At 44.1% G+C, this 22555-nt stretch overlaps 1 protein-coding gene and 1 non-coding gene across 9 annotated transcripts in view; one reads left to right on the top strand and one right to left on the bottom strand.

Moving 5' to 3' along the window:
* Window positions 1-18765, bottom strand: part of INPP4A (inositol polyphosphate-4-phosphatase type I A) — a 121954-nt gene extending 103189 nt beyond the window's left edge. For 7 of the 8 annotated variants that reach the window (XM_037527906.2, XM_037527909.2, XM_037527911.2 and 4 more), the window contains exon 1: window positions 18727-18765. The gene's annotated coding sequence lies outside the window, so the exon portion shown is untranslated. Of the gene's footprint in view, window positions 1-651; window positions 1666-18726 lie in introns of those variants that run through there. The other variant, XM_054701887.1, reaches the window with a different exon arrangement.
* Window positions 18766-22068: 3303 nt separating this feature from the next.
* LOC119259996 (U6 spliceosomal RNA) lies at window positions 22069-22172 on the top strand. Its single transcript, XR_005128641.1, has one exon. It is a non-coding gene; the product is annotated as a U6 spliceosomal RNA (small nuclear RNA).
* The last annotated feature ends 383 nt before the right edge of the window (window positions 22173-22555 follow it).

Genomic DNA, 22555 nt, shown 5'->3' with positions numbered 1-22555 from the left:
CTGTCTCTCCCATAGAACCACTGCCAGTTAAAGTGGGGATAGAAAACCCTTCCCACATTCCTAGAAGTAGAGCTGCTATCACTTGGCTCTAAAAGAAGTAAGCCAGGTTTTGGAAGCTGATAAATAAAAGCTAATACATGAATGGCTGGGTGGGGTGGGGTAGGGTGGAACAGGAACAAGAACGCTGGGACAACATGAAGTGTAGCCATCTACCAGCAGCAGCTCCTGGGAGCTTGCAGAACTGCCCAACCTATTAAAGCCAACTCCCTGGGGGTTGGGAGCCGAGTAACATGCCCCGAACAAGTTCTTCAGGTATCTCAGACACTGAAGTTAGAGAGGCTGTGTCTAGTCTACTCTCTTAGAAAAGAGGACTGAAGCTTTACACAACATTTCCAGTCAAGTCCTAACACTCAAGGAGTAAGTGGCCATCCCTCTTTTCAATAAACTGGAAAATAGTACCGCAACACGTAAACAAAGATATGGACTATGGCCACGTTCAGTGACAGTAGAAATGACAGTATCTCAGGACAGAATGGGACCTTACAGCTGCACCTTTCTCAGCAGTTCCATCCCAACCTCCTGCCCTCCCTCCTCAGCCAACTCAGAATCTGGGCAGAGGGCTGCCCCTCCTCCCCACTTCAATTAACTCACCACAGCCTGAAGGAAAAACACTCAGTGAGGAAGACTCCTAATTTCCATAATCCCCATAATCACAGAGGCTCTTGGTTCTCAGGTCAGCAGACAAGGAGGTAGTGAAAGCTCCCCAGGCTGTGAAGGAGTCCTCTTCTCACACCAAGAAGAGGCCCTCACCGAGCCCAGCCTGTGTGTCAGGCCTGAGACTGCACTCTTGGGTGGGAAGAAGGACTCTCTGACTTAAACACTGCATGGCTGAGACAGGAAAAGGAAACGCCCACAAATTAAAAAGTACACTCTATTTTAGCTTTAAACACACATTTCTCTCACAGACAGCAATGTCCAAAATAGCACATCCTATTTTAAGGAGATCAAAGGCAGCTCCTAAATGGGCCACAAAATTAATCCATAGTTTAGAAGATTAGGACTGTGTAATAAAGTTTAGGGGTTACAGGGTGTGTAGATGGTGTTTAACCCCCTCCCACCCCAAGCCCATTTAAGGGCCATGAAATTGAGGTTGAAATGGCTGTTCCAGTCCTCCTGAATCAAATTCTCTCCTCTCTGTTTCTTATCTCTCCTATAAGCCTGTCCTCCCACACCAGAACAGGCCATCCAAGCCAGCAGGCCCCTCAGCTTCTTTTCCCTCATCCAACTGTGGTTTCTGGAGCACCACACCAGGGAGAGGTACAAGAGAGTAGTGGGGAGTAGAGAGAGAAAGTCCCCGTCCTGAGCTTTGGGCTTAGGGACAGTGACTACCATGGTCTTATTCTCTCAACAAAGGAGAGCAGTTCCTACAAAACCGGTATCTCCGGGAGACGTAAGGCAGGGAGGAGAGGTGATGCCCAACCAAAATGGCACGATACACTGAAGTAGAGTCTTTGGCTCATCCTCTTGTTAGAAGAATTACCATTTCCAGGTGACAGTTTATGAGGGATGAGGGAAGCTACTTTGTTAAAGAGAACTCAGATGAAAGTGGACCCCGCTTCTCTCTAGAGCAGGAAGAGGTCTCCAGGAGCCCTCGCCTGGGCCCCATTCGCAGCAGAGCTCCTGCTGCAGTGGCTCCTTCCCCACACTCACACCAAGAGCTGGGCCCCAGTACTGAGGAGACGGCCCACCTGACTACAGGTTGGGGACAGGACCCCTCGGGGGAGAAGGTGTCCTTCTCTCCAAAGCAAAGGGTTCAACTCATGGCAAGAATCCCTGCTCTGAGAAGCTCCTGGACTTGAACTCTCCTGAGTCTCCTGAGGGCAGACAAACAGCAGGACACACTCAACATGGAGCTGTCTCAGCTGACTGAGCATCCAGTCAGGTGCTAGTCCCAGAGAAGCCTCTCCAGGTAAGTGCAGTTGGTGCAGGTGTGTGCCAACTTACCTGGGGTCACTTAGCACTAAAGAAGCAAAATTCAACTTCTAGAACTTTCAAAACTTAAAAAAAAAAACAAAACCCTATAATATAAATCTTCATTATCCTACACACCTACTTTAATTAAATTCTTTAAAATAGTTTTTTTTTTTTTTTTTAATTTTGTTTATTTATTCATACAAGCACTGGGTACAGTCAGAAGCGCGGGAGGGTGAGAGAATTCACCAGAGCCAGAGAGGGGAGCAGAGCAGGCAGAAGGACCGTAGCACACCGCTAAGGGGAGCAGCGGGCGGCAGGAGAGGTCTGCACGCCATGTGGGACCCTCCTCCAGTGGCCGGGGAGCAGCCAGGGATTGAACCGACACTGCAGAGGCTGCAGGCAGCTTCACAACCCAGCGCTCAACCGCTGCGCCACGGGAGAGGCCCCTTTAAAATAGTTTTGATATAGAAATTTTTTTTCAGCTGGTAAATCTGACTCATTTTATTAAGAAGAGATGTGGGCAAAATCTCATTACAAAAAAGTCTCATTACCACAAAGCTATTTGGAGTTGATTTTAGTAAGATTCTGCCATCAATCTGGACAACCTGTGGGTGGATTAAACATTTGTGTATTAGGCTTGGTAAACAGCGCAAGGATAGTATATTTGTGGAAAAGAAATAAAAAGCATTATAACTGTACTCCATACCATTATCTGGAGTTACTGGCAACTATGGGAGGCATACAGAGTCCCCTACAGAGGCCTGTTTTTCCCACTAAAGGGAGAGCTGCTCCTCTGCTCCCCCTGCCCCATCCCAGATGCTGAATGGAGGGAGGGAGAGTGGGCTGCTAAGCTCTACCCCTTGCCCCAAACACAGCAGGCCATTACAGCCATTTTGGGTCATAGGATGTAATACTAATGGCCTATAGCATAAAAAGTAAGTATATGTAAAAATGCAGCGCAATGCTTAATTTTACATGTAATTTTAACCACATTAAACTTGTTTTGGTCCTTCTTTGGACCAAAGTCCTTCTAGCAAGGACGTGCTGACCCATCTACCTTTCCCAAGCTTAGTTAAGTATCACACCCACAGACTATTTCCTTAAAGTTCACAAATGTGTACTCTCCAGGCATTTGCTCAGCTCGTCCCCTCCCCTTGGATTGCCCTTCTTGCTCTTCCCCTGGTGGGCTTGGGCTTGACAATTTCTACTCCGCGACCATTTTAACTAGTAATCCTCTGTGAAACTTCTCCCAGACAGAAATAAATACCCCCTGCTCTTTATGACACAGTACTCACTCTAGCCATAAATAAGAAATAATCTTTAGCATACTATAAATTCTCATCTCCCGTGAGCTCCTTAAGGGGAAGCACTGAGCCATCTTCATCTTTACTCCTTCAGTGCCGAGCACAAAGCTGGTTGACTGAAGGAGCCCCAAATAAGAATTTATTAAATGCCTAAATGATAGACAAACATAAATTTTACATCCCTGATGCCTAGATGGATAGGGTACATTAAAAAATTTGAAAATGTATTTTTATCAATGAAACAGATTTTTTTTCAAAAAGGCATGACTATAAAATAATGGAAGTGGTTTTTCTGTACCTCACTTTGCCTGATGCTGATGGCAATGTGCAAGAGAGGCTGTGAACTGTTGGGGAGATTGCAGCAAAGTATCAGGTGACAGCAGCCTGGGTGAAAAGGGTCTGAGCTTCCCAGGGCTTCACAGAACACAAGAAGGGAAAGACCTAAAGTCAGGAATCTGGTGTAAGTCCTGTCTGTCACTCACAAGTCAAGAGACCCTGGTAGCCACTTCAACACTCTGACAATCAACATGATGTCTGTGCTGTTAAGGGTCAGCCGGTACCAGTCAGGGCTCATCTCATCCCAGGCCTTTCAGAGTGCAGAGCACTTAGGTCTCCAAGGCATTTCCATGTTACAAAAAACAATACAAGAAAACAAACCTCCACTCCAACAATTCTTGTGTAGTCCTACTTACACTGACAAACCAAGAAACCCTCCATGGATCTCACTAAGCACCCAAAAGACTGGGAGGGAGCTCTCATCTGCTGCACCATGGACACCAAAATCCACCTGGCAGTGGGTTGATCTTGGAACTGGCAAGGTAATATTAGATACTACTAAAATAAAAAGGGAAAAACAGGAGACTGAAATAAAAAACACAAGCGATTTCATAACCCTGTGTATGCGGCTTTCCAAGTTTCCATAGTGAAACTTCATGCACATTTCAGAAGGAAGAGGATATGCAAGCACACATATTCATGTGTTTAGAGACAGACTCCCTAGGGAGGATACATAAAAATGCTGGGCCAGCTGATTGTCTCCAGAGAGGGCAATTGGAAAACAAGATAGGAGCCATGGTTTTTCTCTTATATCCTTTTGTAATTTTTGAATGATACCACAGGCAATACTGTATGTATGTATGTAATGTACCTATATATAGAATATAACTATGTAACATATGTCACAGTCTCAAGTTTTAAAAATGTCCTACAGTGAATACATTTTATCTTTCCTGATCATATGTGTTAACCAAGCATGTTTTCATTCAGCTCCCTGCAGAAGGAGGAAGTCAAGATACCTTAAGCCGCAGATAAGCTTTATAACACTGTATATGACCTTGGGCCGGCATTTAACAAAAATGTCACTTCTAGTTTCTGAGAAACATGTAAAATCCATGACTCTCTGTCCCCAGGGTGGACTCGACAGAAGAGCAGGCATAAAGCACCCCACCCACTGTGCAAATAGGAGCTAGTGTACCTTCAGGACTGAGACAGACAGACAGAAGAACAAAGGCATGGGCAAACACGGAAGGTGGAAGGTCAGCAGGCCAGGAGTAAGGGTATTCCAAATTGTAGTTGCCAGGTGTCACAGACACACACCAACTCACCAATGCTCAGGAGGCACTACACAGCCCTATGGCCACTGCCCGCCCAGGTGAGGTGGCTGACCATGCCACAGACTTCCAAATGCACCCCATCATGGCCAGTGTCCAGAGCTTACAGTAGAGTGGGAGCCAACCACTCAACTGTCATCTTCAGGCGGTGCTCGAGGACAAGGGGTCATGAGTCCAAGAGATATCTTGGGGGGAGGAACACACCTGTGCTTGCTCCGCCACACAGTCCAGCTCTCCCCACCCACACCACCTGGTCCAGAGTTGAGCTCCTTGAAATCCAGGATCATGACAAGGCCTCTGAAAAATCTCAAGAACTCAAAGGAGAGGAAAAAGGAAAAATCAGAGAAGTCTTTGTGGAAGCTACATATCCTATGTGAGATAGCTGGTCTGATAGAGACCAGGCCAGATGGGTTAACATTACAGCTTGACCCCACATGTTTAAGAGGAGCATGGTTTTAATGTCATTAAGAAGGCTTTGTGGCTATAAATCCTAAACTCAATGAAGATAACTAATCTCTGTCATCAAAAAGAAAGCAGCATTCCCTGAAGTTGCCCCCTCCCCCACTGTCATCCTGCCAAATACTTGGTTGCAGGATACACCCAGTCACTCACAGGATACCTGCTGCAAACACGCCACTCCCTATTGAAGAGGATCTGAGAAGAGCTGCCTGGGATGGGGACTGTGAGGGTCCCATTTTGTGCCAACATCATGGTTCTAAAGCACCCAGGGAGCACATCCAAGCCACCATGGCAGAGAGTGCTGGGGAAAGCTGGGGAGGGGCAGGAGACTCACAAATTTAAATGTGTTGTCAGGATGGGTCTTATAAGAAGGTGAAATCTGAGCAACAAAGAAGCTATGAAAACAAGAAAGTCATGTGGGAGATGCCAGGCAGGTAAGCAAGCCAGGGCACTCAGCCTGAGACCAGAGCAAGGACAGTAAGAGGTGGGAGTGGGAGGGATGTGATGTGGGGTCCTGTGACTATAACACATGAGAAGCTGGAGGGTTCTGAGCAGATAAGTGAGCCAATTTAATTTTGCTCTGAAAAGCTCCCTCCAGCTGTTCTGTTAGAAAGAGAGTGGCCAGGGTCAAGGGCAGCAGCAGGGAGACCACGTGCATTGCAGACAATGTGGGAATCAAGGCTAACGGTGAGGCCATAAAGAAAGGGCGTGTGTGTGTGTCTGTGTGTGTGTGTGTCTGTGTGCGTGTGTCTGTGTGCGTGTGTCTGTGTGTGTGTGTGTCCTGAAGATGGAGCCAGCAGGATTTCCTGATGGGAACTGAAGAGCTGTCAAGGAAGATTCTGAGGTCTCACTGAGCACCTTGGTGATAGAAGGTGTGTGTATTCATTTGCTGAGGTGAGGATGCAGGAATGGGTAAGGGGTATGAGCACACATCCAATTTTGGACATGTTAGGTCAAAGATTGCTTATTATCAAGAAGACAATGAATATAAAGGCCTGGAGTTCAGGGACGAAGTCGGGACTAGAGACGTCTATTTAGGAGTTGTCAGTTTAAAGAACCAGAATAGACGACACCACCAAAGAAGGGAGTAGAAAAAGAAGAAGTTGCAGAACTGGCTCCAAGTCTGCAAAGACTGGGAGAGGAAAGAACCACGGTGACCAAGGAACTGCCATGGTGACCTCTCCCAGCCTGGTTCCTTACTACTGACGATATGGGTAGGCCCCAAACCCAATCATAAAGTAACCTTATAAGGAGGTGGCAGAGAGAGATTTCAGTTTAAGAGAAGGCCAAGTAACAGAAGCAGAGTCTCAGAGAAGATGCAACACAATGGGCATTGAAGAAGGAGGGGGATGATGAGCCAAGAATTCCAGCAGTCACCAGGCAAGGAATAGACTCTACCCTACAGCTACTCGAGAGAGCTTGGCCCTGATGAATACCTTGATTTTGAACCTCTTGTACTGACTGTGGACCTCTAGCCTCTAGAACTGAAAAAAATAAACTTCTGTTGTTTTAAGCAACAAAGTTTTTAAGAACTTTTTACAGCAGCCCAGGAAACTAATAGAGGAGATTAAACAGGAAATGTATGTGAAGCAATCAGCATAGTGCCTGACGCACAGAAGGAATCAAGAAACCTCAATCAGTGAGAGATAGTTGTTGCCACCCTCCCTGGACCAGTCCTTGTAAGTTGTATGAAGACCTACAGCCTTAAACTGTAATTCTACTTAGATTTTTTTTTAAATCCTTCATATATATTGCTTGATTCTGTTTCTCAAATCATATTAAGTACAGGTTCCCAGTCTGCTCAAGGACTCTTAGATCGTCCTATAAAAATACAACTTTGCCACAGGCATTTGTCTGAAACACATAGTACAATTAACTAAGTAATTTCATATGGTGACCTTTACTGATACCTCCAGCATGATGAACTGGATCAGGAACATGTTACCTTAAATAAAAACAGCAAGAGTGGGTCTCTCAGCCATAGGACCTGCAGCTGCCAAAGGAGAGGGTGGAAAGGGCTTCTGATGTGGGGCCTGAGCAAGGCCTGCCTTGCCCGAGCCAACAAGGGAGATGGGTGATTAACATTTGACCCTCTCCCCCCTTCTTTTCACATATTCAGCCCTTGTTCCAAGTACCTTTCTCTTTGGTTTTCCTTCTTGAGGGCTGGGTCTCAATGGTGAAATTCACAATGTGCAATAATTCCACTTCCTCCACAGTTGGTGGCTGACTGGAAGCCTCAGCTTCCTCTGGGCCTTGCAAGGATGAGGTCCTGTGATCCTGAGGGCTCTAATGCCTTCCCTCTGCTCTCACTCAGTTTCAGAGTTAGGGCTGTGCTGCCCCAGGGTCCTCGCCACCCTGACTTCAGCTGGCGCAATAGTGGAAGATCATCCCCTTCCCCAATCCAAGCACCCCTTGGTCACAAAGGATATAGGGTGGAGCCTCAAAACCTCAAATGTATTTTAGAGAAAAAAGTGAACAAAAAGAAGCCTATTCACTTCCTGAAAAAAAGCCATCTGCTGGCCCTTTGAGTTGTCTCCTCTGCAAGCAGGTCTTTTCTGACCTTCTGCAAGGGCTGGGTTCACTGGGTGAGGCCCCATGCTCTATGTGAAACCCTCTTTGACAGCCACCACCGGGGCAGGCAGGGAACAATGGTGTGTACACAGGAAGACTCATCTCAGCACACAGCAGACCCCAAAGAGCAACAGTGAACATTTGCCAACCCTTCACTTCCCCATGGAGGCCTCATAGCTCAGCTCTGTCCTGTGAGGTCCTGCAGAGGCAGCTTGTCTGTCATCCTAAAGGCTGGTTTACATGACTTATCTGAGAATGGGTTAGTATGAAGTTCAGCTCTCCAGCATCTCCTCAGGGCCAACTTCTTCCTGCCTGCAATCTGCAATCCAGGAGTGAACTGGCAGATGTGCTCCAAGGAGCCTATCACTAGCCACACCCCAGGCCCGAAGGTGCACCTCACAGAGGTCCTGTGTCACCACAACTTGACTATGTGAGATAACTGCACACCCACTCCACCTATGATAAACCATCAGGGCTGCCTCACAGATCAGGAAGCTGAAACGACCATCCAACATGACTCAGATGTTGTTACAGCTGGTGTTCAGGCTGTCCCTTCTCTCTCTGAGGCACAGCCTGACATTGGGAGCAGCTGACTAACTGAGAAGGCATGGCCTGAAGCAGCCTCAGCCAGACAACTTCACAGCTAGAAGTCTACTTGATTCCTCCAGCACTGTGCACTCTGAGTTCTGGCTCTCAGAAAGGTCCCTCCAGAATCATCTGCAACATCTGCGGTGGGCCAAGCAGAGAAAAGTCCCTTGGAGCCACTGTTCTTGATGCTGGGGTCAAGGTGGCCTCTAAAATTCTCATTCAGGATCCCACAGGTTGGTTTAAAAGGTCTGTATATATCTAGAAGGCAACATATTAAGCAATGATATCTTATCAATAATGTTATTTAATCATTAGCTGTCTTCCATTCCTCAAAGAAAAAGCTACAGACCACACGAGAGCTTAAGTAAAAGCAGAGAAGCTTCCAAAATATCATGTAACCCCCAAATTTCCTTTCAGTGAGGGTAATACTCAACCCTCACCTCAGAGAAAGGGGGTGAAGCCTTTTCCAAAGAGATAACACATTAATGCCAATCACAGGCTGAAAAGAGCCTCCCATGCATCAAGAGAGAATGCTGGTTAAAGATTCTAAAGTACAGCCATGCGGGGTTGGGGGGTGCAGTGCAGTTGGGCAAACGAAAGAGAAACTCTTTATGTTCTAATGTGCAATGGTACCAAAACAGTAAGCAAAAAAGGCAACAGCAGAATGGACATGGAGCAAGACACCATGAGTGTGGGGAAGGATACACAAAAAGCACATGGCTTTGGTGTCCCCAGAGAGGGAACTTGGGTGCTGGGAGAGGATGACTTTACCATATCCCCTGCTGTGCTTTATACATTTTGAACCATTAAAATGTACGCCTATTGTAAAACATAACATGGAATCAAATCAAGTATGAAATTTCTCAAGTCAAATTAAGTAATGGTAGGTTTTGAGGACTCTGCACAGTCACTAATATGAGGATGGAAGACTTAAAGGGGCTCTCTGGGGCAGTGTCTCTCCCATAGGTAAGGGAATCAAGGTGATGGCCATGCCAGCTGTAGGTAATAATCTCCATCACCTTGCCCTTCAATTCCCTCCAATCTCATACACACATACTCCACACACACACAACACACACATCATATGGCATTATATGCATAATGAAGTTTATGCCCCAAGTCCCAGAGTGCAGACTCTTAGGGATGGAGGATGCTTTAGCAGAATCACAAGTCAAGCCCTGTCCCCATAATCTCTCACTACCACCAGCCACCACCAACAGGTTAGTCTGATTTTTATGACTGCACTGCACCCACTGCAAGGAGACGCCACGAGATCATGAGAACATGACTGTGAAGATGGCAGGGTTAGACAAAAGCTGACTACTCAGCTGCTTTGCTAGAGGGTGAGGATGCCGAGACGATCAAAATCTGTTTCTAAGAAACCGAATTTCTGGGGTTCTTCATGCCTCAGTGCTACCTTTCCCTCACAGACAGCCCAGTTTTCTTAGGTGGTTTAGAATATTGTTCCTCATGCTGGTTTCATTTCTGTCATCACAGACACAGCTTTACTACGACTGTGGGCTCTGGGGACACCTTGTCTGTGGTTGAGCATTCTGGCCACCCTGCATCAGGACTGACTGCCAAGCCAGGCTCAGTGAGCTGCAGAGCCCAAGCCTTTGGGGTTACCCTGAGTGGAGACCAAGAAGCCAATCTTGGGTGACAACTGTTAAGAGCACAAATAGCGTTATAAGAACTACTATAATCTAAATATTATAGTATTTACTACAGTATTAATTTAAATTAATTTTAATCTAACATTAAAAATATGATAGAGTTGCTTCTGTCATTTAAAACAATAATGATATAATAAAAAAAAATTTTAAGTCTGAAGCGCCAGTGTAAAATGAAAGGGCTGTCCAACCCCAGTGAGTTGATCCTGCATTTTCTGAGGTTCTCCCCCATAGTTGTCTCTTGAAAGCCCCTAACTCAAACCATCATCCTTCTCTTGACACACAACTAAATCTTACATGAAGCCTGTAAATGCCCAAGACCTCATAAGAGAAGGTCACCTTTTCTGTGCACCCCTACACTACCCAGTTTCTCTTTATCTTTTAATACCTACAATACCACACTTAAACCCTGGACTTAAGGAAAGAATTACTCTTTTAGGTTGATTACATTCAAAAGAAACAATCCAAGTAGACCCAGAGGAGCTTTAGAAGCCCCTTGTCCAGTCAGCTGAGAGCCCCTTGTCCAGTCAGCTGTGTGCCAAGGACACGAAATGTCTCTGTGTAGCAAGAACACCTCGTGGGGATAAGGTGGTGGGTTTAGTTTCACCCCAAGATGTTAACAGGGTAACAGCTGCACCACCACCTTCCCCTAAGTTAGACTGACTTCCAGGAAGTGAACTATCTTCCCAAGAGAGGCTGAGATTTTTCTTGCACTTTCAACAGTGATGTAGTAGCCCCATTCACAAGCAAACACTAACTACACATCTATTTTGTGCCAGACACTATAAGATGCTCTGAAGATACAAATAAAGCTGAGCTATTGTCCCTGCTCTGAAGGACACTTAAGTCTTCTAACACCCAGATCTGCTACATTCACTGGGTATTTCCCTCAAGAACTTGGGAAATTTTCCAATTTGTAAGCACTACTGTGGGATACAATGTCCTCCACAAAGCTCAGTAAAGTGGAATTTAACATTTTAAGGGATATGGGTGCGTGTAAGTGAGCACACTTGAGATGAGAGACTGAGCATGTAAGGGTGGCAGCAGAGGACTGTGCGGAGAGGTGCAGTAGAGACCAGCAGAGACACCACGAGACAACACCAGAGGCCACAGAGATTAAAGATTCGCTGAGGGCTATAAGGCCTGCTAGCTTCCTGGCCTCCAGGCCTCCCTGCCTGCCCTGCACCTGGTTGTCCCACTACAAGTGGTGTAGAAAGAGCATTAAAAGCCTGAAAAAGCCACGGAGGACTCCAGGACTCTCCTTTACCTGTCCGCCTGAATCAATAGAGAATCTGCTCTGTGCCTTCCTGGCACTACACAGGGTATGCAAATCCTAAACATCTGAACACACTTAGGGGATGACTTTGGAAAGTGGGTCATAAGGAACAGCCCAGTAGACTTCTTCCCTGCTGAAGCAGAAACAGAATCTGGAGCTGGGTTGTTAGCAAAGCTGCGTCCTTTGGCATGGAGTCCCCAAGGGAGGATATGGGACACACTCAGAGGAGCTGGAGGCTGCAGTTATAGGAACTGGACCAATAAACTGGGGCATAGGCAGGGGGCTGGGATGTGTGTGCAAGGAGAGCACAGCTGTCCACAGGCTCCTCAAACATTTTCCAAGCCCCTCACTTCACACTGCAGGATAACAACCCAACATTCAATTTCCTCCTTCCTATTCCAGAAACAATCCTCTCTGGGCTTCAGGAAAAGCCAGCCCTATCCACTGAGAAATGGGTGTAGTCTTGATTAAAGGGCAGTTCTCAAACTTGACCTTGCATCAGAATTGCTTAGAGTACTTGTTAAAAAAATAGCTTGCTGGGCCCCATTCCAGAGTTTAGGCCCCATTCAGGAAGTAGGGTGGAGCCTAAGACTCTTCATTACTAACCAGTCTCAGGTGATGTTGATGCTACTAGTCTGGAGAAACACAGTCCTAAGCCAGTCAGCACACATCACTCTCACAACCTCATGTGATTGGTCCTGTGGAGGCCAAACAGGGACTCATGCAGCCCCTCTTACCCTGAGGATAATGTCATACACATGAGGAGAATGACCCCTGGGATGAAACAAGAACTGATGAGGTGAAGAGATGAATCTGAGAAACTGCAGAGGAGGACTCCAGTTCTGTGAGACAGTAAAGATCCTGTTGACTTGGTAACCAAACTGACACAGCCCAAAATCCAAGGAGGCTCTTGAACCAGGCCTCTGTTTCCTAGTAGGCCTCTGTTCTCCAGAAATAGCCACCTTTCTAAATGTATTTCCTTCACACTTACAGCATTTGGACACTAGGTTATGCTTCCTGAAAATTCTAATAATGTGTGAGAGAATATGCGCCATTTGAAATGCAAGCATCACAGGTGAGAAAAGGAAATTTCCATAACTAATAGAGAATTAATTTTATCAGACAACCACTGAGACCAGCCGTACAAGGGCTGTGATGGAGACATGGGGGTAGGAAGCAGGAAGAGAGGCAAGGGGTTTTCAGAAGACCACAAACCCAGCCTAGTAAGGTACAACAGGAGGGGTGCCATGGAACTGACAAGAGAGTTACCAGGTGTCTGAAGGAAAGGTTCTGAGAGGGTCCCAGGAAGGAAGCAGGGAGCAGGTAAATGCTTTCCTCCTCCAGATGTCCCCACTCCTCTGCCTTAGATTCCCCAGTATCAACAATTTCTATTTTCAGTGTTTTGATTTGTAAGTAAGGAGATTTTTTTACTCATTCTTCACTTGATCTTAGCCAAAAGGGCGAGAAGCAATTTTACTCATTCTTGTTTGTTCCATATCCACACCTTTCAAAACAATTTATTTCAGTCCTTGAACCATTGTGTACTTGAGAGCTAAACTCCCTGTGAGCCTCCAACTAGCTATGTGACCCTCCAACTAACTGTGTGACTTTGGTTAACTTAATCTTTCTGTGCCTTGGCATTCTCATCTGCAAAACTCGGCTAATGTCGCTATTCCAGAAAACAGACACATCATCTTTATCACCCTAGCACGACCCTGCCTCCACTAAATACTTCTGCTTCTAAGATCTTCACTAGGTGAGCCTCATGGAACAGATTCCATATTGAAAGCCCCACAGTGTCTCACCTGCCCTCGGTTAGGGTCTGTGGGTAAACATCAGGGGCCATCTGAGTTTGTGGGCATGAGACAGGACATGCACAAGGTGTGTGCAGAGGCCACAGAGAGGAGATAAACACACAGTACCCAGAGGCACTTCCCAGTCAGGTTATAAAGAAAGGGATGGTTAAGAGATGAAACCGGGCCTCCCCGGTGGCGCAGCGGTTGAGCGCTGGGTTGCGAAGCTGCCCGCAGCCTCTGCAGCGCAGGTTCGATCCCCAGCTGCTCCCCGGCCACCTGAGGAGGGTCCCACATGGCGCGTGGACCTCTCCTGCCGCCCGCTGCCACCTCAGCAGTGTACTTCGGTCCTTCTGCCTGTTCTGCTCCCCACTCTGGCTCTGGTGAATTCTCTCACCCTCCCGCACTTCTGACTGTGCCCAGTGCTTGTATATTTAAATAAATAAATCTTTAAAAAAAAAGAAATTAAAAAAAAGAGATGAAACCTGCAGAAGAAAAGCTGCTGTAATTTCAAGTTCCATGCTGCCCACACATGTTCTACACATGAATTCATCATAAAGCTTCACTTCCAGCATACTAAGTAGGTGTCAGGTGCCATTCTGAACACTCAAATGTATATTAACTCATTGAACCCCTCTACAAGCCTCCAGGATTGCTACTATCATTAGCCCAGTTTTGTAGCTGAGAATACTAAGGCACAGAAAGATTAAGTTAACCAAAGTCACACAGCTTGTTGGAGAGCCACACCGCTAGTTTGAGGCTCATGGGGAGTTTAGCTCCCAAGTACACAATGGTTCAAGGACTGAAATAAATTATTTTGAAAGATGTAACTATATGAAAAACAGGACTGTGTAAAAAAGTTCCTTACTTAGAAATCAAAGCACTGAAAATAGAAATTGTTGATACTGGGGAATCCAAGTAATTAATTTTCATCCTTTTATTAATAAAGTAAAGCATTCTACTTTAAGATCCTGTGAAGGAAACTATGTGATTTAAAGGAAATGGAATTAGAGCCAGAGAGATTTGGGTTTGTATCCTAGTTCAACCTCTTACAATCACCTTCAGGTGGGAGCACTTAACCATGCCCTGCTGTGGCTTCCTCCTCACCACCGTATTCCCCTCCCATCCTCACAGGACCTTGCAGAGGATGCAGATGGACACTTGGCGGGGAGTGCCAGAAAATGTTAGTTTCCTTCTCCTTTGGAATGAAAAATGAATCATACTTCAAAAAGACTTCTAATGATGCCAAAAATAAAGTCTTGAGTTAATATGAACTGCCACAAACCAGTAAGATAAAGAAAGAAAGCCTAAGAAGGAAGAAGGAAAAAAAATGGGCAAAAGATATAGATGGATAATTTACAGAAGCTACAATTTAGCAAGAAAAGGTTTTAATATTTTTAGTAATATGGGAAATGTATTGCCTTCTTTAGCCAACAGAGTGACAAAAATCAACAAGATGTATACTCTTAAGTGTTGACCGAGTTAAAGAGAAACGGGCAGTTTCACATAACTGATAGAAGGAGTACAAATTTACAAAGTCTCTTGGGGAGAGGGAAGAGCAATTTGGCTAAACTATCCAGTTCAAATTACCCTTTAGCCCAGAAAACTCTGTTTCTAAAGATCTAGAAGACTGAATTATTTGTGAATGTTAACAAAGATAAGGTTCATGGATTCCCCACTACTGTTAGAGCAGAAAATCAAAAACAACCTAAACATCCATCAATAAAGAATATTGAATTATGGCAAACCCATACTCCAGAATATAGACCCCCCAAAAGTGAAAACTTTTCAGACTTGTACACAAAGCTCTCCAAGACATAACATTAACTTGAAAAAGCACATCAGAAAATTTTGCATAATGTGTCTAACTTTGTTGACAATGATGGTATCCATAAAAGGCTTCACCTTTGTGTTACCTCAGTAGAAATGAGTACATCCAGCACCCAGACCTTGGTTTTTAAAGATCATTCTCCACTAAAAGGAACCAGGATTCTGAAAAAATGGCTGATTCTGGGGTTGGAAAGTACAAGCTGACTCTTTAAGATTTTATGCCAAAAAGAAAAGCAATCCTCAAAGAATAATGAGGACATGCCAAAAGGACCTGAGAGCCAGCTTGAAGGGGCTCCTGCAGGTCAAGTCTGGGACAATTTAAGCAACAAAAGTAATGAATCACACTCTAATCTATTGAAAAAAAGGCACAATTCATGAGTGAGGAGATGTAAATCAAAGAACAACTATATAAAAGAGAGAAAATTCCTCCTTTCAGTACAATGCTAACTGATAAGTGTAGGAAAAATGTGCTGTAGCAAGAAAATTACCATCTGTCAACAATCATAATTGATTCAGTTAAAGAATCATCAATGGATTCAAAAACTTGTGGGTGAAAGTATGAAGAGTAAGTGTATATTTACATAGTCTCAAATTATCTTCCTATAAGATACATATTAATTACAAAGGCAAATATGGGAACTCTTGTGAGGGATCTGGGAGAAAACACCTTAATCAAGTGATCAAAGTTAACATGGCCAATGAATGAGACCGCATATGACCCCTCTTAATGGACCACACTAAGAGGACAGTAGCATCACCCCTGCAATATTCCTGCCACAAGTGTGTAACCTAAAGTTAATCAGGAGGAAAACTGAAGGGAAACCCAGTTGAGGGACATTATCCAAAAACCAGGCTATAGTCTTCAAAAATGTTAATGTCATGAAGTACAGACTCGGAAAGTGTTCCAGATTAAAGGAGACTAACCAGGTACGGTAACTTAATGCAATGCATAATCTTAGATTTTCTTTTTCTTTTTTTTTTTATTTTCTTTTTCTATAAAAAGACATTATTGGCAAGATCTGAAAAAGACATTAAATAACTGTGTATCAATATTTTAATTTCTTGAATTTTTAACAATTGTACTGTTGTTATACAATGTCCTCATTTTTAGAAACTACACAAGAACTTATTTAGAGGTAAAAGAATATCAAGTCTGCAGCTTACCATGAAACAATTCAGAAAAAGTAATCACACTAATATAAGAGAAGAATAAAGCAAATATTAAAATAAGCAACAAAAGGGAAAACACAAGTAACTTCCTGGGGATTAGGTTAATCATGGCATTGTCCCTAGAAGCACAGAGACAAAATGAAGCAGACTTGCTTGATGTTAATACTGGTCTCTACAGAATATACTGTTTGCATAGAGCTTCTGTTTGAGGACACTAGAAGAAGCTGTTCTGAAGGCTCTCTCAAGATGAGCTCATTAATCAAGTTCCACAAAAGAAGCAAAGGCTTATCAAGCCTTCTTCACTGCAGATTTATGCTAGTTTTTCTCAATGAAAATCAAAGCATCCTGACACCCTCAGGAGCTGATGATACTGTGAGGAACAGCCTGGAATACATAATACAGGAGTTTTTCATAAGAAACCAGGATAAAATAATCTTGGTCCAAGCCTCCCCATCTGCTCCGTCTTACTGGATCTTGAGAAGTTAAACCATGAGATGGAAGGTTGCGGGGGGGGGGGGGGGGGGGTGTGCAAATACCTTTCTGTTCCATTCCTCTAGTGCACTTGCAGATTTGCTGTCTGAGGAGAATGCTCCTCCCAGATAGGCAGCTGGTTAAAGGGACTTGCAGGTCAATAGTTCTTTTGTCATATACACTCCATCTTCTGGTACTTCATAGTTTACAAAAAACTCTCATCTACATTTATTTTATTTCTCCTTTCCCTAAAGTGATTTTTTTAATCCTAATCCTAATATTCAGTTTAACAGTAATACAACAAAATATCCAATTTCCAAGACAATGGATAAACTGTAATGTCTACCCTTGACTTCAAGTGCAGTTGGGAGACAGGTCCTATACATGAGCACACAAACATTTGGCACAAGCCAAATGAAAATTACTAACATAAGTAACTACTAGAATCAGTATAACTAATCCTATCATTGAGCTCAGTAGAAATACAGTCCTCCTTTCTCTTTGAGTCTGTTCAGCATCCATTCACTGAAGCCATCTCTTCAGGGAAAATCCTCCCAGGAACTTTGGCTTATTTCTAGGGAAGCATGTTCATAAGACACAGCAAGGAATGAGGCCTTCTGGTGCTTCTGTTCATATGCAACACCATCCCTGGAGCGGCATCAAGGCCTTCTTCCACGAGCCCTCCAACAGAACCACCACACTGACCTTGCCTCGTGGGGACCATCATTCATCTCTTTACAAAGAAACGAATTAACTTCAGGTGGAGCAAACATTTGCGGGTGGAGGATCTTAAATATAAAGGCCCTAGCCTAGATCCAAAGGCAAAACTTCCATCAGGAAAACCTGTCTTAAATAGGCCAACCTATAGCTATGCTACATGCATTTACCAATGTCAACAGCATCTAGATTATAAAACAAATTCAGCAAAGTAGGGGTGGGAAAATTGAGAATCAGGCTTATCAAGTGGCAGATTGAGCATTCACACCCAGGTCTGCCTGTCTGTCCCCAAGCCCCCTGACTAATCCATGAACTGCATTAAACACACTGTAAATGGAGGTGAATCAGGCAGAATTTCACTGCAACATTCAAGTTGCTGCCACACCCCTTATTCCCAGGTTTATATGCCCTAAGAGGCAAGTGGCAAATCAAACTACTCTCAGTTTCCTAATACAAAACACATTCAGTGGCAAAGCAAAAGACAACACTATGGGTTTTACGACTGCATATTTGTTCATACCCAGAGGAATATTTTCATGATCTGTCATTATGGATGAACTCGGCATCAAGAGGAACACATCATTATGTAATGCCTGGGCAGGTGACAAGGGAGACGGAAGGCGAGGCCATCACGGTTTACTTCATCCATAAAGACTTAAATCTACCTTGACATTTGAGTGTTTCAGTCTTCTGTGGCCTCCATGTTATGACTGGCTTTTCAACAGACGGGCACAGATCCTTAAATCTTCTCAGGCCTCAATTAATTGACCAGCAAAGCCAGAAAGAAATAAAATATAAATAGCAAAGATGCGACAAATGTTGCCAGGGAAGAGAGGTCAACAGAGCAGGGAAGAATTGAGAGGATGGAGACCAGATTTCCTACATTGAGATGTTTATTTTTACCCGGTGATGTTTACACCCGAAACAGCAAGGCCTTCGGCGTCAGTAGTCACTAGATCGCGCCCTAGAGACGCACCGAGCAGGCGCCTCGACCTGGTCTCGAGGGCGCCGCGTCCTGCATCCCGGCTCCCCGCCGCCCGCTCCATCTCCGCCCTCGCCCCCAGCCAGGGACAACCCGGATCTTCATCTTGTTAAGGGCCAGCCGGGGCCGGATTGTTCTCCAAAGACGCAGCCGCGGGCGCAGCGCTCGGTTCCACGATTTCCATGACAACCGCGGGCGCCGTCGCGGTCCCGCTCCCCGGGTACTCGGATGCGCGCCCCGCCCCGCTCCGGGCGCATCCCGGCCCCCGGCTCCACGCAGCCCCAGCGCAGACCCCGGCCCGGCCCACCTACCTGGCGCGCCCCGGCTCGCGGCGCCCGCGCCCTGCGGTGCCGCCGTCCTCGGGCTCGCCGGGCCCGGCGCCCGAGCCCCTCAGCAGCAGCGCCGCCGCCTGGTCCAGACTTCGCGGGCTGGGGCCCGGCTCCAGAAGCCAGTCCTACTGCCCCGGCCCGCGGCGTCCACCTGGGTCGCACACCTGCCACCTGAGCCGCGACTCGAGCCCCGCCCCGGCAGTCGCTGCAGCTCCAGAGGCCGCGCACAGATTACCCCGCCGCTGACCAGCCGCCGCCGCTTCAGAGGCGCGCACAGCCCCGCCCCGGGGCCGCCCCCGGGCTGCGCATGCGCGCCCGCTCGCTTCCCCACGCCCCGCCCCCTCCCGCCCCGACGCCCCGCCCCCTCCCGCCCCGACGCGGAGCCGGCTGAGCACCTCTGGGGTGCTCGCGCTTCTGGTTCCTGCCAGATCGCTCTCTCGCTTGCGACCGAATGGCCGGCAAGGACTGTTTGAACGTCTGAACTTAATTGAATGATGGCATTTTGCCCGCACATGTACTGAGACCCTGACACATGCCCCGGGAAAAGGGTTCCAGGGAGGAGCCGCGACCGCGTGAATTGCTCTGGCCCTTTGCCCCACCAGAGTGAGCGCGAGCCTCCTGGGACACATTCAGGAAACCGAACATTCAGGCCAAAAACAAACCAAAAATTAAAATCATAGTTTGAAAAGACAGGTAACAGCCTTGCAGACCTGTTCTGGCATAATATACAATAATATACAATTGTATATTTGTAGATTCTAGCCAAATATCTCCTCTACCAAAGTATTGTTTTTCCATAGAAAAAATAAAATGGTCAGAAATTCTGAAAGAAATGTTTCACTTCAATATGACTTTAAACCTTAATGTTTTTGCTTGAGCAAGAGTTCATACTGGACTAAATATGAACATCACATCATGGCTTGAATGAATATTGTTGAATGAAAACTATTTTAATGAATATATATTTTAATGAATAATAATGAGTATTATTGAATGAAAACTAGTTTTTTAAATTTTAAAAGGAGCAAAGTAAAGGTTTATTTTAAAATGTAAGTCTTTAAAATATGCCAAAAATTACATTTTTTGCAACTGTGTAAAATTGTAATGAAAAACTGGCGATGTTAGGTTAAAAATGTGCAGTGAGGTGCACTGCCTTTCAAATTCTTAATGAAAACTATTTGAATTCAGTAAATTAGATACACATTCCTCAGCCTTCTCAGTCCTCAGGTATAAAAGCAAGCACTTATAAATTGCTTTAAAAAGAGAAGGTATTTATGCTCAATTAAATAAGTCAGAAGGAAAAAGAAAAATATCAGATGATTTCACGTATAGAAGGAATATAACGGAACCAAATAAGGGATCAGGGGGAAAAAATAAGAACAATGAAAAAATAACAAAACAAAAATAAACAGACAACTATAAATCAGAGACATTCTGCAGGGGAGGGATAGGGAGAGGGATCAAAACGAGGGTGAGAAGAGCACAAGGGACTGTGGTGATGGTGCACAGGTGAATTGATGATGGAAATTCTATGGGGACTACATCTGAGAAATGAAAGCAAATACTGTAAAAAAAAAAGGAACAATGATGTAAAATATATATAAATAAATATAAAAATTTAAAAAGAGAAGGTATTAATCTGTTAGAAATGGACATTAAACAAGAATTCTGTAATATTTAGAATTAGCTCTGAGCCTCTTTACATCACAAAAAATAAAATGCAGGCAATATCTGCAATAAAAAAGCAAATATAAAATTATTTTTAAACTTTAATATTTGATTTTATTTCTCTCTTGAAAAGTAACTTATTAACAAAACACTTTTTTCTTCAGATAAATATAAGAAATATTGACAGAAATTTAGCCCAAATAAAAAAATTAAAGCCAAGAAATCAAACTTGTGGAAAGGCAAAAACATTTTTATATTCTCTAAATTGGGTGACCATTGTACCCGGCTTACCTAGGAGAGTCCCAGTTTGTACCTTTTTTTCCAGCAAGATTATTAATACGGTCCCCTTTCATTCTCAAAAGTGTTCACACAATACATTTTATACCCATGAGAGATATAATCAAATTGCCTTTTTAAATCAATAGTTTTTTTAAGAAACAAATTTAAATTCATGAACATTTAAACTAGACATAAGTCCAGTTTCAACAATTTACTCATTTAGCACAAACAATGAATAAGCATTGAACTTCCAATAACATTTGTCACTTAACTGCTGTGTAATTCAAGGTCATCTTGAAAGGTTAAACATATAACCTTTGTGTGATCAATTCAGTATAGCAAAGAATGGGACCCCAATTCCACTTTAGAAGTGAAATTGTCAAGAGAGTTGGTAGCCAAGTTTGGTAGTAAGTAAGTGCTCTGCATTTCCTAAGCACCACAACATGATAGAAGAAAATGTACTAGAAATGGGCTGGTGGAGTAGCATTCCCAACTTTTACTTATCCAAAGAAGGCATAGATTGCCAACAGGTACAAAAATGCTCACCATTACAGGGAAATGCAAATTAAAACCATAATGAAATACTGCCTCACCCTTGTGAGACTGACCTATATCAATAAGACCAGAAACAAGAACTAGAGAGGATGTGAAGAAAAAGGAAGCCTTATATACTGTTGGTGAAAATGTAGACTAGTCCAGCCTCAATGGAAAGCAGTTTAGAGCTTTCTCAAAATATTAAAAGCAGAGCTATCAATTGATCCAACAATACCAATCCTAGGTATCTACCCAAATAATACAAAAACACTAAATCAAAGGGATATAGACACTCCTATGTTCATTTCACTGTTAACAATAGCCAAGCTATGAAAACAACCTAAATGCACAGCAACAGATGAGTGGATGAAGACGCTGCAGTATATACACACAATGGAATACTGCTCAGCTATAAAAAAAGCCATCCAAGTTTGCAGCAACTGGGATGGAACTAGAGGGAATTGTACTAAGCAAAATAAGTAAGAAGGAGAAAGACAAACACCAGAAGATTTCACTCATATATGGAACACCAAAAAAAAAAAAAAAGCAAAGCAAAAGAAAGTCTTAAAATTTGATAGCAGTATCGAGTCACCAGAAGAGGAGGCGAAGGGTGATTTTTGGTGCTTTGATGGTTGACACAGTATGAAGAACATACATTTGCAGAGCTGTGAACTATAATATACCCTGAAACATAATTTTGTAAGTCAACATTACCTCAATAAACATAACTTAAAAAAATTGTTATAAATAAATGAGAAATTAAAATATTACCAAATAAGCGAAAACTGAGAGAACTCACTACTAGCAGACAGATCCTAAAAGAAAGGAAAGGAAATCCCCTATTCACTTTGGCAGCACATAAACTAAAATTAGAACAATACAGAGAAAATTAGCATGGCCCCTGCACAAAGGTGGCACACAAATTCTGTAGAGTGTTCTATAGTGTTAGGAGGTTATGGTAAGCAAAATAAGTCAGAGGAGAAAAGATAAATACTGGATGCTTTCACTCATATGTGGGATGTAAAGAAACACAACAAAGGACGGTGAACACTAGCCAACATAAACCTGGGAAATCTTATTGCAGAATTGAGGTTATCAAAAAGGGAGGGTGCTACAATAGCTAAGCTTTGGAAACAACCCAAATGCCCAAAAATAGATGACTGGATCAAGAAGATGTGGTACATATACACCATGGAATATTACTCAGCATTCAAAAAAGATAAACACATGCGATTTGCAGCAACATGGATGGCGCTGGAAGGGATCATGCTCAGCGAAATAAGCCAGAAAGAAAAAGAAAAATACCGGATGGTCTCACTCATAGCAGGAA

The sequence above is a fragment of the Talpa occidentalis genome, unplaced genomic scaffold, assembly GCF_014898055.3.
Source record: "Talpa occidentalis isolate TD23 unplaced genomic scaffold, MPIMG_talOcc4v2.1 talOcc4.5, whole genome shotgun sequence".
Classification (NCBI taxonomy): domain Eukaryota; kingdom Metazoa; phylum Chordata; class Mammalia; order Eulipotyphla; family Talpidae; genus Talpa; species Talpa occidentalis.
Note: the sequence above shows the minus strand (reverse complement) of the source record. Positions and strands in the feature narration are given on the sequence as shown.